Here is a 14,985-nt window from a genome sequence, read left to right as displayed (position 1 = left end):
CGACGCAAAACTGACAGTTAATTGTAAGGTTCAGAGCCTCTTAATGACAATGGAACACACAAATCGCGTCGCGATTCAATACATCTTCCTCCGGCCGACCTGTCTCCAAGGGTCTATTGCTGCCTCGGGCACCTTATGGTCGATCTCATGTGAGTCTAGATTTTCGAATCCGACGCAAAACTGACAGTTAATTGTAACGTTCAGCGCCTGTTAATGACGATGGAACACACAAATCCCGTCGCGATTCAATACATCGTCCTCCGGCCGACCTGTCTCCAAGGGTCTATTGCTGCCTCGGGCACCTTATGGTCGATCTCCTGTGAGTCTAGAATTTCGAATCCGACGCAAAACTGACAGTTAATTGTAAGGTTCAGAGCCTGTTAATGACGATGGAACACACAAATTGCGTCGCGATTCAATACGTCGTCCTCCGGCCGACCTGTCTCCAAGGGTCTATTGCTGCCTCGGGCACCTTATAGTCGTTCTCCTGTGATTCTAGATTTTCGAATGCGACGCAAAACTGACAGTTAATTGTAACGTTCAGAGCCTGTTAATGACGATGGAACACACAAATTGCGTCGCGATTCAATACATCGTCCTCCAGCCGACTTGTCTCCAAGGGTCTAGTGCTGCCTCGGGCACCTCATGGTCGATCTCCTGTGAGTCTAGATTTTCGAATCCGACGCAAAACTGACAGTTAATTGTAACGTTCAGAGCCTCTTAATGACGATGGAACACACAAATTGCGTCGCGATTCAATACATCGTCCTCCGGCCGACCTGTCTCCAAGGGTCTATTGCTGCCTCGGGCACCTTATGGTCGTTTTCCTGTGAGTCTAGATTTTCGAATCCGGTGCATAACTGACAGTTAATTATAACGTTCAGAGCCTGTTAATGACGCTGGAACACACAAATCGCGTCGCGATTCAATACGTCGTCCTCCAGCCGACTTGTCTCCAAGGGTCTAGTGCTGCCTCGGGCACCTTATGGTCGTTCTTCTGTGAGTCTAGATTTTCGAATCCGACGCAAAACTGACTGTTAATTGTAAGGTTCAGAGCCTCTTAATGACAATGGAACACACAAACTGCGTCGCGATTCAATACATCGTCCTCCGGCCGACCTGTCTCCAAGGGTCTATTGCTGCCTCGGGCACCTTATGGTCGATCTCCTGTGAGTCTAGATTTTCGAATCCGACGCAAAACTGGCAGTTAATTGTAACGTTCAGAGCCTGTTAATGACGATGGAACACACAAATCGCGTCGCGATTCAATACATCGTCCTCCAGCCGACTTGTCTCCAAGGGTCTAGTGCTGCCTCGGGCATCTTATGGTCGTTCTCCTGTGAGTCTAGATTTTCGAATGCGACGCAAAACTGGCAGATAATTGTAAGGTTCGGAGCCTGTTAATGACGATGGAACACAAAAATTGCGTCGCGATTCAATACATCGTCCTCCGGCCGACCTGCCTCCAAGGATCTATTGCTGCCTCGGGCACCTTATGGTCGGTCTCCTGTGAGTCTAGATTTTCGAATCCGACGCAAAACTGACAGTTAATTGTAACGTTCAGAGCCTGTTAATGACGACGGAACACACAAATCGCGTCGCGATTCAATACATCGTCCTCCAGCCGACCTGTCTCCAAGGGTCTAGTGCTGCCTCGGGCACCTTATGGTCGTTCTCCTGTGAGTCTAGATTTTCGAATCCGACGCAAAACTGACAGTTAATCGTAAGATTCAGAGGCTCTTAATGACAATGGAACACACAAATTGCGTCGCGATTCAATACATCGTCCTACGGCCGACCTGTCTCCAAGGGTCTATTGCTGCCTCGGGCACCTTATGGTCGATCTCCTGTGAGTCTAGATTTTCGAATCCGACGCAAAACTGACAGTTAATTGTAACGTTCAGAGCCTGTTAATGACGATGGAACACACAAATCCCGTCGCGATTCAATACATCGTCCTCCGGCCGACCTGTCTCCAAGGGTCTATTGCTGCCTCGGGCACCTTATGGTCGATCTCCTGTGAGTCTAGATTTTCCAATCCGACGCAAAACTGTCAGTTAATTGTAACGTTCAGAGCCTGTTAATGACGATGGAACACACAAATCGCGTCGCGATTCAATACATCGTCCTCCGGCCGACCTGTCTCCTAGGGTCTATTGCTGCCTCGGGCACCTTATGGTCGATCTCCTGTGAGTCTAGATTTTCGAATCCGACGCAAAACTGACAGTTAATTGTAAGATTCAGAGCCTGTTAATGACGATGGAACACACAAATTGCGTCGCGATTCAATACGTCGTCCTCCGGTTGACCTGTCTCCAAGGGTCTATTGCTGCCTCGGGCACCTTATGGTCGTTCTCCTGTGAGTCTAGATTTTCGAATCCGACGCAAAACTGACAGTTAATTGTAACGTTCAGAGCCTGTTAATGACGATGGAACACACAAATTGCGTCGCGATTCAATACATCGTCCTCCAGCCGACTTGTCTCCAAGGGTCTAGTGCTGCCTCGGGCACCTTATGTTCGTTCTTCTGTGAGTCTAGATTTTCGAATCCGACGCAAAACTGACAGTTAATTGTAAGGTTCAGAGCCTCTTAATGACAATGGAACACACAAATTGAGTCGCGATTCAATACATCGTCCTCCGGCCGACCTGTCTCCAAGGGTCTATTGCTGCCTCGGGCACCTTATGGTCGTTTTCCTGTGAGTCTAGATTTTCGAATCCGACGCAAAACTGACAGTTAATTATAACGTTCAGAGCCTGTTAATGACGCTGGAACACACAAATCGCGTCGCGATTCAATACGTCGTCCTCCAGCCGACTTGTCTCCAAGGGTCTAGTGCTGCCTCGGGCACCTTATGGTCGTTCTCCTGTGAGTCTAGATTTTCGATTCCGACGCAAAACTGACAGTTAATCGAAAGGTTCAGAGCCTCTTAATGACAATGGAACACACAAATTGCGTCGCGATTCAATACATCGTCCTCCGGCCGACCTGTCTCCAAGGGTCTATTGCTGCCTAGGGCACCTTATGGTCGATCTCCTGTGAGTCTAGATTTTCGAATCCGACGCAAAACTGACAGTCAATTGTAACGTTCAGAGCCTGTTAATGACGATGGAACACACAAATTGCGTCGCGATTCAATACATCGTCCTCCAGCCGACTTGTCTCCAAGGGTCTAGTGCTGCCTCGGACACCTTATGGTCGTTCTCCTGTGAGTCTAGATTTTCGAATCCGACGCAAAACTGACAGTTAATTGTAAGGTACAGAGCCTCTTAATGACAATGGAACACACAAATCGCGTCGCGATTCAGTACATCGTCCTCCGGCCGACCTGTCTCCAAGGGTCTATTGCTGCCTCGGGCACCTTATGGTCGATCTCCTGTGAGTCTAGATTTTCGAATCCGACGCAAAACTGACAGTTAATTGTAACGTTCAGAGCCTGTTAATGACGATGGAACACACAAATTGCGTCGCGATTCAATACATCGTCCTCCGGCCGACCTGTCTCCAAGGGTCTATTGCTGCCTCGGGCACCTTATGGTCGATCTCCTGTGACTCTAGATTTTCCAATCCGACGCAAAACTGTCAGTTAATTGTAACGTTCAGAGCCTGTTAATGACAATGGAACACACAAATCGCGTCGCGATTCAATACATCGTCCTCCGGCCGACCTGTCTCCAAGGGTCTATTGCTGCCTCGGGCACCTTATGGTCGATCGCCTGTGAGTCTAGATTTTCGAATCCGACGCAAAACTGACAGTTAATTGTAAGGTTCAGAGCCTGTTAATGACGATGGAACACACAAATTGCGTCGCGATTCAATAAGTCGTCCTCCGGCCGACCTGTCTCCAAGGGTCTATTGCTGCCTCGGGCACCTTATGGTCGTTCTCCTGTGAGTCTAGATTTTCGAATCCGACGCAAAACTGACAGTTAATTGTAACCTTCAGAGCCTGTTAATGACGATGGAACACACAAATTGCGTCGCGATTCAATACATCGTCCTCCAGCCGACTTGTCTCCAAGGATCTAGTGCTGCCTCGGGCACCTTATGGTCGTTCTCCTGTGAGTCTAGATTTTCGAATCCGACGCAAAACTGACAGTTAATTGTAAGGTTCAGAGCCTCTTAATGATAATGGAACACACAAATTGAGTCACGATTCAATACATCGTCCTCCGGCCGACCTGTCTCCAAGGGTCTATTGCTGCCTCGGGCACCTTATGGTCGTTTTTCTGTGAGTCTAGATTTTCGAATCCGACGCATAACTGACAGTTAATTGTAACGTTCAGAGCCTGTTAATGACGATGGAACACACAAATTGCGTCGCGATTCAATACATCGTCCTCCAGCCGACTTGTCTCCAAGGGTCTAGTGCTGCCTCGGGCACCTTATGGTCGATCTCCTGTGACTCTAGATTTTCCAATCCGACGCAAAACTGTCAGTTAATTGTAACGTTCAGAGCCTGTTAATGACAATGGAACACACAAATCGCGTCGCGATTCAATACGTCGTCCTCCAGCCGACTTGTCTCCAAGGGTCTAGTGCTGCCTCGGGCACCTTATGGTCGTTCTCCTGTGAGTCTAGATTTTCGATTCCGACGCAAAACTGACAGTTAATCGAAAGGTTCAGAGCCTCTTAATGACAATGGAACACACAAATTGCGTCGCGATTCAATACATCGTCCTCCGGCCGACCTGTCTCCAAGGGTCTATTGCTGCCTCGGGCACCTTATGGTCGATCTCCTGTGAGTCTAGATTTTCGAATCCGACGCAAAACTGACAGTTAATTGTAACGTTCAGAGCCTGTTAATGACGATGGAACACACAAATTGCGTCGCGATTCAATACATCGTCCTCCAGCCGACTTGTCTCCAAGGGTCTAGTGCTGCCTCGGACACCTTATGGTCGTTCTCCTGTGAGTCTAGATTTTCGAATCCGACGCAAAACTGACAGTTAATTGTAAGGTACAGAGCCTCTTAATGACAATGGAACACACAAATCGCGTCGCGATTCAATACATCGTCCTCCGGCCGACCTGTCTCCAAGGGTCTATTGCTGCCTCGGGCACCTTATGGTCGATCTCCTGTGAGTCTAGATTTTCGAATCCGACGCAAAACTGACAGTTAATTGTAACGTTCAGAGCCTGTTAATGACGATGGAACACACAAATTGCGTCGCGATTCAATACATCGTCCTCCGGCCGACCTGTCTCCAAGGGTCTATTGCTGCCTCGGGCACCTTATGGTCGATCTCCTGTGAGTCTAAATTTTCAAATCCGACGCAAAACTGTCAGTTATTTGTAACGTTCAGAGCCTGTTAATGACGATGGAACACACAAATCGCGTCGCGATTCAATACATCGTCCTCCGGCCGACCTGTCTCCAAGGGTCTAGTGCTGCCTCGGGCACCTTATGGTCGATCGCCTGTGAGTCTAGACTTTCGAATCCGACGCAAAACTGACAGTTAATTGTAAGGTTCAGAGCCTGTTAATGACGATGGAACACACAAATTGCGTCGCGATTCAATACGTCGTCCTCCGGCCGACCTGTCTCCAAGGGTCTATTGCTGCCTCGGGCACCTTATGGTCGTTCTTCTGTGAGTCTAGATTTTCGAATCCGACGCAAAACTGACAGTTAATTGTAACCTTCAGAGCCTGTTAATGACGATGGAACACACAAATTGCGTCGCGATTCAATACATCGTCCTCCAGCCGACTTGTCTCCAAGGATCTAGTGCTGCCTCGGGCACCTTATGGTCGTTCTCCTGTGAGTCTAGATTTTCGAATCCGACGCAAAACTGACAGTTAATTGTAAGGTTCAGAGCCTCTTAATGATAATGGAACACACAAATTGAGTCACGATTCAATACATCGTCCTCCGGCCGACCTGTCTCCAAGGGTCTATTGCTGCCTCGGGCACCTTATGGTCGTTTTTCTGTGAGTCTAGATTTTCGAATCCGACGCATAACTGACAGTTAATTGTAACGTTCAGAGCCTGTTAATGACGATGGAACACACAAATTGCGTCGCGATTCAATACATCGTCCTCCAGCCGACTTGTCTCCAAGGGTCTAGTGCTGCCTCGGGCACCTTATGGTCGTTCCTCTGTGAGTCAAGATTTTCGAATCCGACGCAAAACTGACAGTTAATTGTAAGGTTCAGAGCCTCTTAATGACAATGGAACACACAAATTGAGTCGCGATTCAATACATCGTCCTCCGGCCGACCTGTCTCCAAGGGTCTATTGCTGCCTCGGGCACCTTATGGTCGATCTCCTGTGAGTCTAGATTTTCGAATCCGACGCAAAACTGACAGTTAATTGTAACGTTCAGAGCCTGATAATGACGATGGAACACACAAATCGCGTCGCGATTCAATACATCGTCCTCCAACCGACTTGTCACCAAGGGTCTAGTGCTGCCACGGGCACCTTATGGTCGTTCTCCTGTGAGTCTAGATTTTCGAATCCGACGCAAAACTGACAGTTAATTGTAAGGTTCAGAGCCTCTTAATGATAATGGAACACACAAATTGAGTCACGATTCAATACATCGTCCTCCGGCCGACCTGTCTCCAAGGGTCTATTGCTGCCTCGGGCACCTTATGGTCGTTTTTCTGTGAGTCTAGATTTTCGAATCCGACGCATAACTGACAGTTAATTGTAACGTTCAGAGCCTGTTAATGACGATGGAACACACAAATTGCGTCGCGATTCAATACATCGTCCTCCAGCCGACTTGTCTCCAAGGGTCTAGTGCTGCCTCGGGCACCTTATGGTCGTTCCTCTGTGAGTCAAGATTTTCGAATCCGACGCAAAACTGACAGTTAATTGTAAGGTTCAGAGCCTCTTAATGACAATGGAACACACAAATTGAGTCGCGATTCAATACATCGTCCTCCGGCCGACCTGTCTCCAAGGGTCTATTGCTGCCTCGGGCACCTTATGGTCGATCTCCTGTGAGTCTAGATTTTCGAATCCGACGCAAAACTGACAGTTAATTGTAACGTTCAGAGCCTGATAATGACGATGGAACACACAAATCGCGTCGCGATTCAATACATCGTCCTCCAACCGACTTGTCACCAAGGGTCTAGTGCTGCCACGGGCACCTTATGGTCGTTCTCCTGTGAGTCTAGATTTTCGAATCCAACGTAAAACTGACAGTTAATTGTAAGGTTCATAGCCTGTTAATGACGATGGAACACACAAATTGCGTCGCGATTCAATACATCGTCCTCCGGCCGACCTGTCTCCAAGAGTCTATTGCTGCCTCGGGCACCTTATGGTCTAGATTTTCGATCCGACGCAAAACTGACAGTTAATTGTAACGTTCAGAGCCTGTTAATGACGATGGAACACACAAATCGCGTCGCGATTCAATACATCGTCCTCCGGCCGACTTGTCTCCAAGGGTCTAGTGCTGCCTCGGGCACCTTATGGTCGTTCTCCTGTGAGTCTAGATTTTCGAATCCGACCCAAAACTGACAGTCAATCGTAAGGTTCAGCGCCTCTTAATGACAATGGAACACACAAATTGCGTCGCGATTCAATACATCTTCCTCCGGCCGACCTGTCTCCAAGGATCTATTGCTGCCTCGGGCACCTTATGGTCGATCTCCTGTGAGTCTAGATTTTCGAATCCGACGCAAAACTGACAGTTAATTGTAAGGTTCAGAGCCTGTTAATGACGATGGAACACACAAATTGCGTCGCGATGCAATACATCCTCCTCCGGCCGACCTGTCTCCAAGGGTCTATTGCTGCCTCGGGCACCTTATGGTCGTTGTCCTGTGAGTCTAATTTTCGAATCCGACGCAAAACTGACAGTTAATTGTAACGTTCAGAGCCTGTTGATGACGATGGAACACACAAATCGCGTCGCGATTCAATACATCGTCTTCCGGCAGACCTGTCTCCAAGGGTCTATTGCTGCCTCGGGCACCTCATGGTCGATCTCCTGTGAGTCTAGATTTTCGAATCCGACGCAAAACTGACAGTTAATTGTAAGGTTCAGAGCCTGTTAATGACGATGGAACACACAAATTGCGTCGCGATTCAATACATCGTCTTCCGGCCGACCTGTCTCCAAGGGTCTATTGCTGCCTCGGGCACCTTATGGTCGATCTCCTGTGAGTCTAGATTTTCGAATCCGACGCAAAACTGACAGTTAATTGTAAGGTTCAGAGCCTCTTAATGACGATGGAACACACAAATTGCGTCGCGATTCAATACATCGTCCTCCGGCCAACCTGTCTCCAAGGGTCTATTGCTGCCTCGGGCACCTTATGGTCGTTTTCCTGTGAGTCGAGATTTTCGAATCCGACGCAAAACTGACAGTTAATTATAACGTTCAGAGCCTGTTAATGACGCTGGAACACACAAATCGCGTCGCGATTCAATACGTCGTCCTCCAGCCGACTTGTCTCCAAGGGTCTAGTGCTGCCTCGGGCACCTTATGGTCGTTCTTCTGTGAGTCTAGATTTTCGAATCCGACGCAAAACTGACTGTTAATTGTAAGGTTCAGAGCCTCTTAATGACAATGGAACACACAAATTGCGTCGCGATTCAATACATCGTCCTCCGGCCGACCTGTCTCCAAGAGTCTATTGCTGCCTCGGGCACCTTATGGTCTAGATTTTCGATCCGACGCAAAACTGACAGTTAATTGTAACGTTCAGAGCCTGTTAATGACGATGGAACACACAAATCGCGTCGCGATTCAATACATCGTCCTCCGGCCGACTTGTCTCCAAGGGTCTAGTGCTGCCTCGGGCACCTTATGGTCGTTCTCCTGTGAGTCTAGATTTTCGAATCCGACCCAAAACTGACAGTCAATCGTAAGGTTCAGCGCCTCTTAATGACAATGGAACACACAAATTGCAACGCGATTCAATACATCTTCCTCCGGCCGACCTGTCTCCAAGGGTCTATTGCTGCCTCGGGCACCTTATGGTCGATCTCCTGTGAGTCTAGATTTTCGAATCCGACGCAAAACTGACAGTTAATTGTAAGGTTCAGAGCCTGTTAATGACGATGGAACACACAAATTGCGTCGCGATGCAATACATCCTCCTCCGGCCGACCTGTCTCCAAGGGTCTATTGCTGCCTCGGGTACCTTATGGTCGTTCTCCTGTGAGTCTAATTTTCGAATCCGACGCAAAACTGACAGTTAATTGTAACGTTCAGAGCCTGTTGATGACGATGGAACACACAAATCGCGTCGCGATTCAATACATCGTCTTCCGGCCGACCTGTCTCCAAGGGTCTATTGCTGCCTCGGGCACCTCATGGTCGATCTCCTGTGAGTCTAGATTTTCGAATCCGACGCAAAACTGACAGTTAATTGTAAGGTTCAGAGCCTGTTAATGACGATGGAACACACAAATTGCGTCGCGATTCAATACATCGTCTTCCGGCCGACCTGTCTCCAAGGGTCTATTGCTGCCTCGGGCACCTTATGGTCGATCTCCTGTGAGTCTAGATTTTCGAATCCGACGCAAAACTGACAGTTAATTGTAAGGTTCAGAGCCTGTTAATGACGATGGAACACACAAATTGCGTCGCGATGCAAGACATCCTCCTCCGGCCGACCTGTCTCCAAGGGTCTATTGCTGCCTCGGGCACCTTATGGTCGTTTTCCTGTGAGTCTAGATTTTCGAATCCGACGCAAAACTGACAGTTAATTATAACGTTCAGAGAATGTTAATGACGCTGGAACACACAAATCGCGTCGCGATTCAATACGTCGTCCTCCAGCCGACTTGTCTCCAAGGGTCTAGTGCTGCCTCGGGCACCTTATGGTCGTTCTCCTGTGAGTCTAGATTTTCGATTCCGACGCAAAACTGACAGTTAATCGAAAGGTTCAGAGCCTCTTAATGACAATGGAACACACAAATTGCGTCGCGATTCAATACATCGTCCTCCGGCCGACCTGTCTCCAAGGGTCTATTGCTGCCTAGGGCACATTATGGTCGATCTCCTGTGAGTCTAGATTTTCGAATCCGACGCAAAACTGACAGTTAATTGTAACGTTCAGAGCCTGTTAATGACGATGGAACACACAAATTGCGTCGCGATTCAATACATCGTCCTCCAGCCGACTTGTCTCCAAGGGTCTAGTGCTGCCTCGGACACCTTATGGTCGTTCTCCTGTGAGTCTAGATTTTCGAATCCGACGCAAAACTGACAGTTAATTGTAAGGTACAGAGCCTCTTAATGACAATGGAACACACAAATCGCGTCGCGATTCAATACATCGTCCTCCGGCCGACCTGTCTCCAAGGGTCTATTGCTGCCTCGGGCACCTTATGGTCGATCTCCTGTGAGTCTAGATTTTCGAATCCGACGCAAAACTGACAGTTAATTGTAACGTTCAGAGCCTGTTAATGACGATGGAACACACAAATTGCGTCGCGATTCAATACATCGTCCTCCGGCCGACCTGTCTCCAAGGGTCTATTGCTGCCTCGGGCACCTTATGGTCGATCTCCTGTGACTCTAGATTTTCCAAATCGACGCAAAACTGTCAGTTAATTGTAACGTTCAGAGCCTGTTAATGACAATGGAACACACAAATCGCGTCGCGATTCAATACATCGTCCTCCGGCCGACCTGTCTCCAAGGGTCTATTGCTGCCTCGGGCACCTTATGGTCGATCGCCTGTGAGTCTAGATTTTCGAATCCGACGCAAAACTGACAGTTAATTGTAAGGTTCAGAGCCTGTTAATGACGATGGAACACACAAATTGCGTCGCGATTCAATACGTCGTCCTCCGGCCGACCTGTCTCCAAGGGTCTATTGCTGCCTCGGGCACCTTATGGTCGTTCTCCTGTGAGTCTAGATTTTCGAATCCGACGCAAAACTGACAGTTAATTGTAACCTTCAGAGCCTGTTAATGACGATGGAACACACAAATTGCGTCGCGATTCAATACATCGTCCTCCAGCCGACTTGTCTCCAAGGATCTAGTGCTGCCTCGGGCACCTTATGGTCGTTCTCCTGTGAGTCTAGATTTTCGAATCCGACGCAAAACTGACAGTTAATTGTAAGGTTCAGAGCCTCTTAATGATAATGGAACACACAAATTGAGTCACGATTCAATACATCGTCCTCCGGCCGACCTGTCTCCAAGGGTCTATTGCTGCCTCGGGCACCTTATGGTCGTTTTTCTGTGAGTCTAGATTTTCGAATCCGACGCATAACTGACAGTTAATTGTAACGTTCAGAGCCTGTTAATGACGATGGAACACACAAATTGCGTCGCGATTCAATACATCGTCCTCCAGCCGACTTGTCTCCAAGGGTCTAGTGCTGCCTCGGGCACCTTATGGTCGTTCCTCTGTGAGTCAAGATTTTCGAATCCGACGCAAAACTGACAGTTAATTGTAAGGTTCGGAGCCTCTTAATGACAATGGAACACACAAATTGAGTCGCGATTCAATACATCGTCCTCCGGCCGACCTGTCTCCAAGGGTCTATTGCTGCCTCGGGCACCTTATGGTCGATCTCCTGTGAGTCTAGATTTTCGGATCCGACGCAAAACTGACAGTTAATTGTAAGGTTCAGAGCCTCTTAATGACGATGGAACACACAAATTGCGTCGCGATTCAATACATCGTCCTCCGGCCGACCTGTCTCCAAGGGTCTATTGCTGCCTCGGGCACCTTATGGTCGTTTTCCTGTGAGTCTAGATTTTCGAATCCGACGCAAAACTGACAGTTAATTATAACGTTCAGAGCCTGTTAATGACGCTGGAACACACAAATCGCGTCGCGATTCAATACGTCGTCCTCCAGCCGACTTGTCTCCAAGGGTCTAGTGCTGCCTCGGGCACCTTATGGTCGTTCTCCTGTGAGTCTAGATTTTCGATTCCGACGCAAAACTGACAGTTAATCGAAAGTTTCAGAGCCTCTTAATGACAATGGAACACACAAATTGCGTCGCGATTCAATACATCGTCCTCCGGCCGACCTGTCTCCAAGGGTCTATTGCTGCCTCGGGCACCTTATGGTCGATCTCCTGTGAGTCTAGATTTTCGAATCCGACGCAAAACTGACAGTTAATTGTAACGTTCAGAGCCTGATAATGACGATGGAACACACAAATCGCGTCGCGATTCAATACATCGTCCTCCAACCGACTTGTCACCAAGGGTCTAGTGCTGCCACGGGCACCTTATGGTCGTTCTCCTGTGAGTCTAGATTTTCGAATCCGACGCAAAACTGACAGTTAATTGTAAGGTTCATAGCCTGTTAATGACGATGGAACACACAAATTGCGTCGCGATTCAATACATCGTCCTCCGGCCGACCTGTCTCCAAGAGTCTATTGCTGCCTCGGGCACCTTATGGTCTAGATTTTCGATCCGACGCAAAACTGACAGTTAATTGTAACGTTCAGAGCCTGTTAATGACGATGGAACACACAAATCGCGTCGCGATTCAATACATCGTCCTCCGGCCGACTTGTCTCCAAGGGTCTAGTGCTGCCTCGGGCACCTTATGGTCGTTCTCCTGTGAGTCTAGATTTTCGAATCCGACCCAAAACTGACAGTCAATCGTAAGGTTCAGCGCCTCTTAATGACAATGGAACACACAAATTGCGTCGCGATTCAATACATCTTCCTCCGGCCGACCTGTCTCCAAGGGTCTATTGCTGCCTCGGGCACCTTATGGTCGATCTCCTGTGAGTCTAGATTTTCGAATCCGACGCAAAACTGACAGTTAATTGTAAGGTTCAGAGCCTGTTAATGACGATGGAACACACAAATTGCGTCGCGATGCAATACATCCTCCTCCGGCCGACCTGTCTCCAAGGGTCTATTGCTGCCTCGGGCACCTTATGGTCGTTCTCCTGTGAGTCTAATTTTCGAATCCGACGCAAAACTGACAGTTAATTGTAACGTTCAGAGCCTGTTGATGACGATGGAACACACAAATCGCGTCGCGATTCAATACATCGTCTTCCGGCAGACCTGTCTCCAAGGGTCTATTGCTGCCTCGGGCACCTCATGGTCGATCTCCTGTGAGTCTAGATTTTCGAATCCGACGCAAAACTGACAGTTAATTGTAAGGTTCAGAGCCTGTTAATGACGATGGAACACACAAATTGCGTCGTGATTCAATACATCGTCTTCCGGCCGACCTGTCTCCAAGGGTCTATTGCTGCCTCGGGCACCTTATGGTCGATCTCCTGTGAGTCTAGATTTTCGAATCCGACGCAAAACTGACAGTTAATTGTAAGGTTCAGAGCCTCTTAATGACGATGGAACACACAAATTGCGTCGCGATTCAATACATCGTCCTCCGGCCAACCTGTCTCCAAGGGTCTATTGCTGCCTCGGGCACCTTATGGTCGTTTTCCTGTGAGTCGAGATTTTCGAATCCGACGCAAAACTGACAGTTAATTATAACGTTCAGAGCCTGTTAATGACGCTGGAACACACAAATCGCGTCGCGATTCAATACGTCGTCCTCCAGCCGACTTGTCTCCAAGGGTCTAGTGCTGCCTCGGGCACCTTATGGTCGTTCTTCTGTGAGTCTAGATTTTCGAATCCGACGCAAAACTGACTGTTAATTGTAAGGTTCAGAGCCTCTTAATGACAATGGAACACACAAATTGCGTCGCGATTCAATACATCGTCCTCCGGCCGACCTGTCTCCAAGAGTCTATTGCTGCCTCGGGCACCTTATGGTCTAGATTTTCGATCCGACGCAAAACTGACAGTTAATTGTAACGTTCAGAGCCTGTTAATGACGATGGAACACACAAATCGCGTCGCGATTCAATACATCGTCCTCCGGCCGACTTGTCTCCAAGGGTCTAGTGCTGCCTCGGGCACCTTATGGTCGTTCTCCTGTGAGTCTAGATTTTCGAATCCGACCCAAAACTGACAGTCAATCGTAAGGTTCAGCGCCTCTTAATGACAATGGAACACACAAATTGCGTCGCGATTCAATACATCTTCCTCCGGCCGACCTGTCTCCAAGGGTCTATTGCTGCCTCGGGCACCTTATGGTCGATCTCCTGTGAGTCTAGATTTTCGAATCCGACGCAAAACTGACAGTTAATTGTAGCGTTCAGAGCCTGTTAATGACGATGGAACACACAAATTGCGTCGCGATGCAATACATCCTCCTCCGGCCGACCTGTCTCCAAGGGTCTATTGCTGCCTCGGGCACCTTATGGTCGTTCTCCTGTGAGTCTAATTTTCGAATCCGACGCAAAACTGACAGTTAATTGTAACGTTCAGAGCCTGTTGATGACGATGGAACACACAAATCGCGTCGCGATTCAATACATCGTCTTCCGGCCGACCTGTCTCCAAGGGTCTATTGCTGCCTCGGGCACCTCATGGTCGATCTCCTGTGAGTCTAGATTTTCGAATCCGACGCAAAACTGACAGTTAATTGTAAGGTTCAGAGCCTGTTAATGACGATGGAACACACAAATTGCGTCGCGATTCAATACATCGTCTTCCGGCCGACCTGTCTCCAAGGGTCTATTGCTGCCTCGGGCACCTTATGGTCGATCTCCTGTGAGTCTAGATTTTCGAATCCGACGCAAAACTGACAGTTAATTGTAAGGTTCAGAGCCTGTTAATGACGATGGAACACACAAATTGCGTCGCGATTCAATACATCGTCCTCCGGCCAACCTGTCTCCAAGGGTCTATTGCTGCCTCGGGCACCTTATGGTCGTTTTCCTGTGAGTCGAGATTTTCGAATCCGACGCAAAACTGACAGTTAATTATAACGTTCAGAGCCTGTTAATGACGCTGGAACACACAAATCGCGTCGCGATTCAATACGTCGTCCTCCAGCCGACTTGTCTCCAAGGGTCTAGTGCTGCCTCGGGCACCTTATGGTCGTTCTTCTGTGAGTCTAGATTTTCGAATCCGACGCAAAACTGACTGTTAATTGTAAGGTTCAGAGCCTCTTAATGACAATGGAACACACAAATTGCGTCGCGATTCAATACATCGTCCTCCG

This window comes from Schistocerca nitens, chromosome 10 (assembly GCF_023898315.1).
Source record: "Schistocerca nitens isolate TAMUIC-IGC-003100 chromosome 10, iqSchNite1.1, whole genome shotgun sequence".
Taxonomy (NCBI): domain Eukaryota; kingdom Metazoa; phylum Arthropoda; class Insecta; order Orthoptera; family Acrididae; genus Schistocerca; species Schistocerca nitens.
This window is presented reverse-complemented; position numbering follows the sequence as displayed.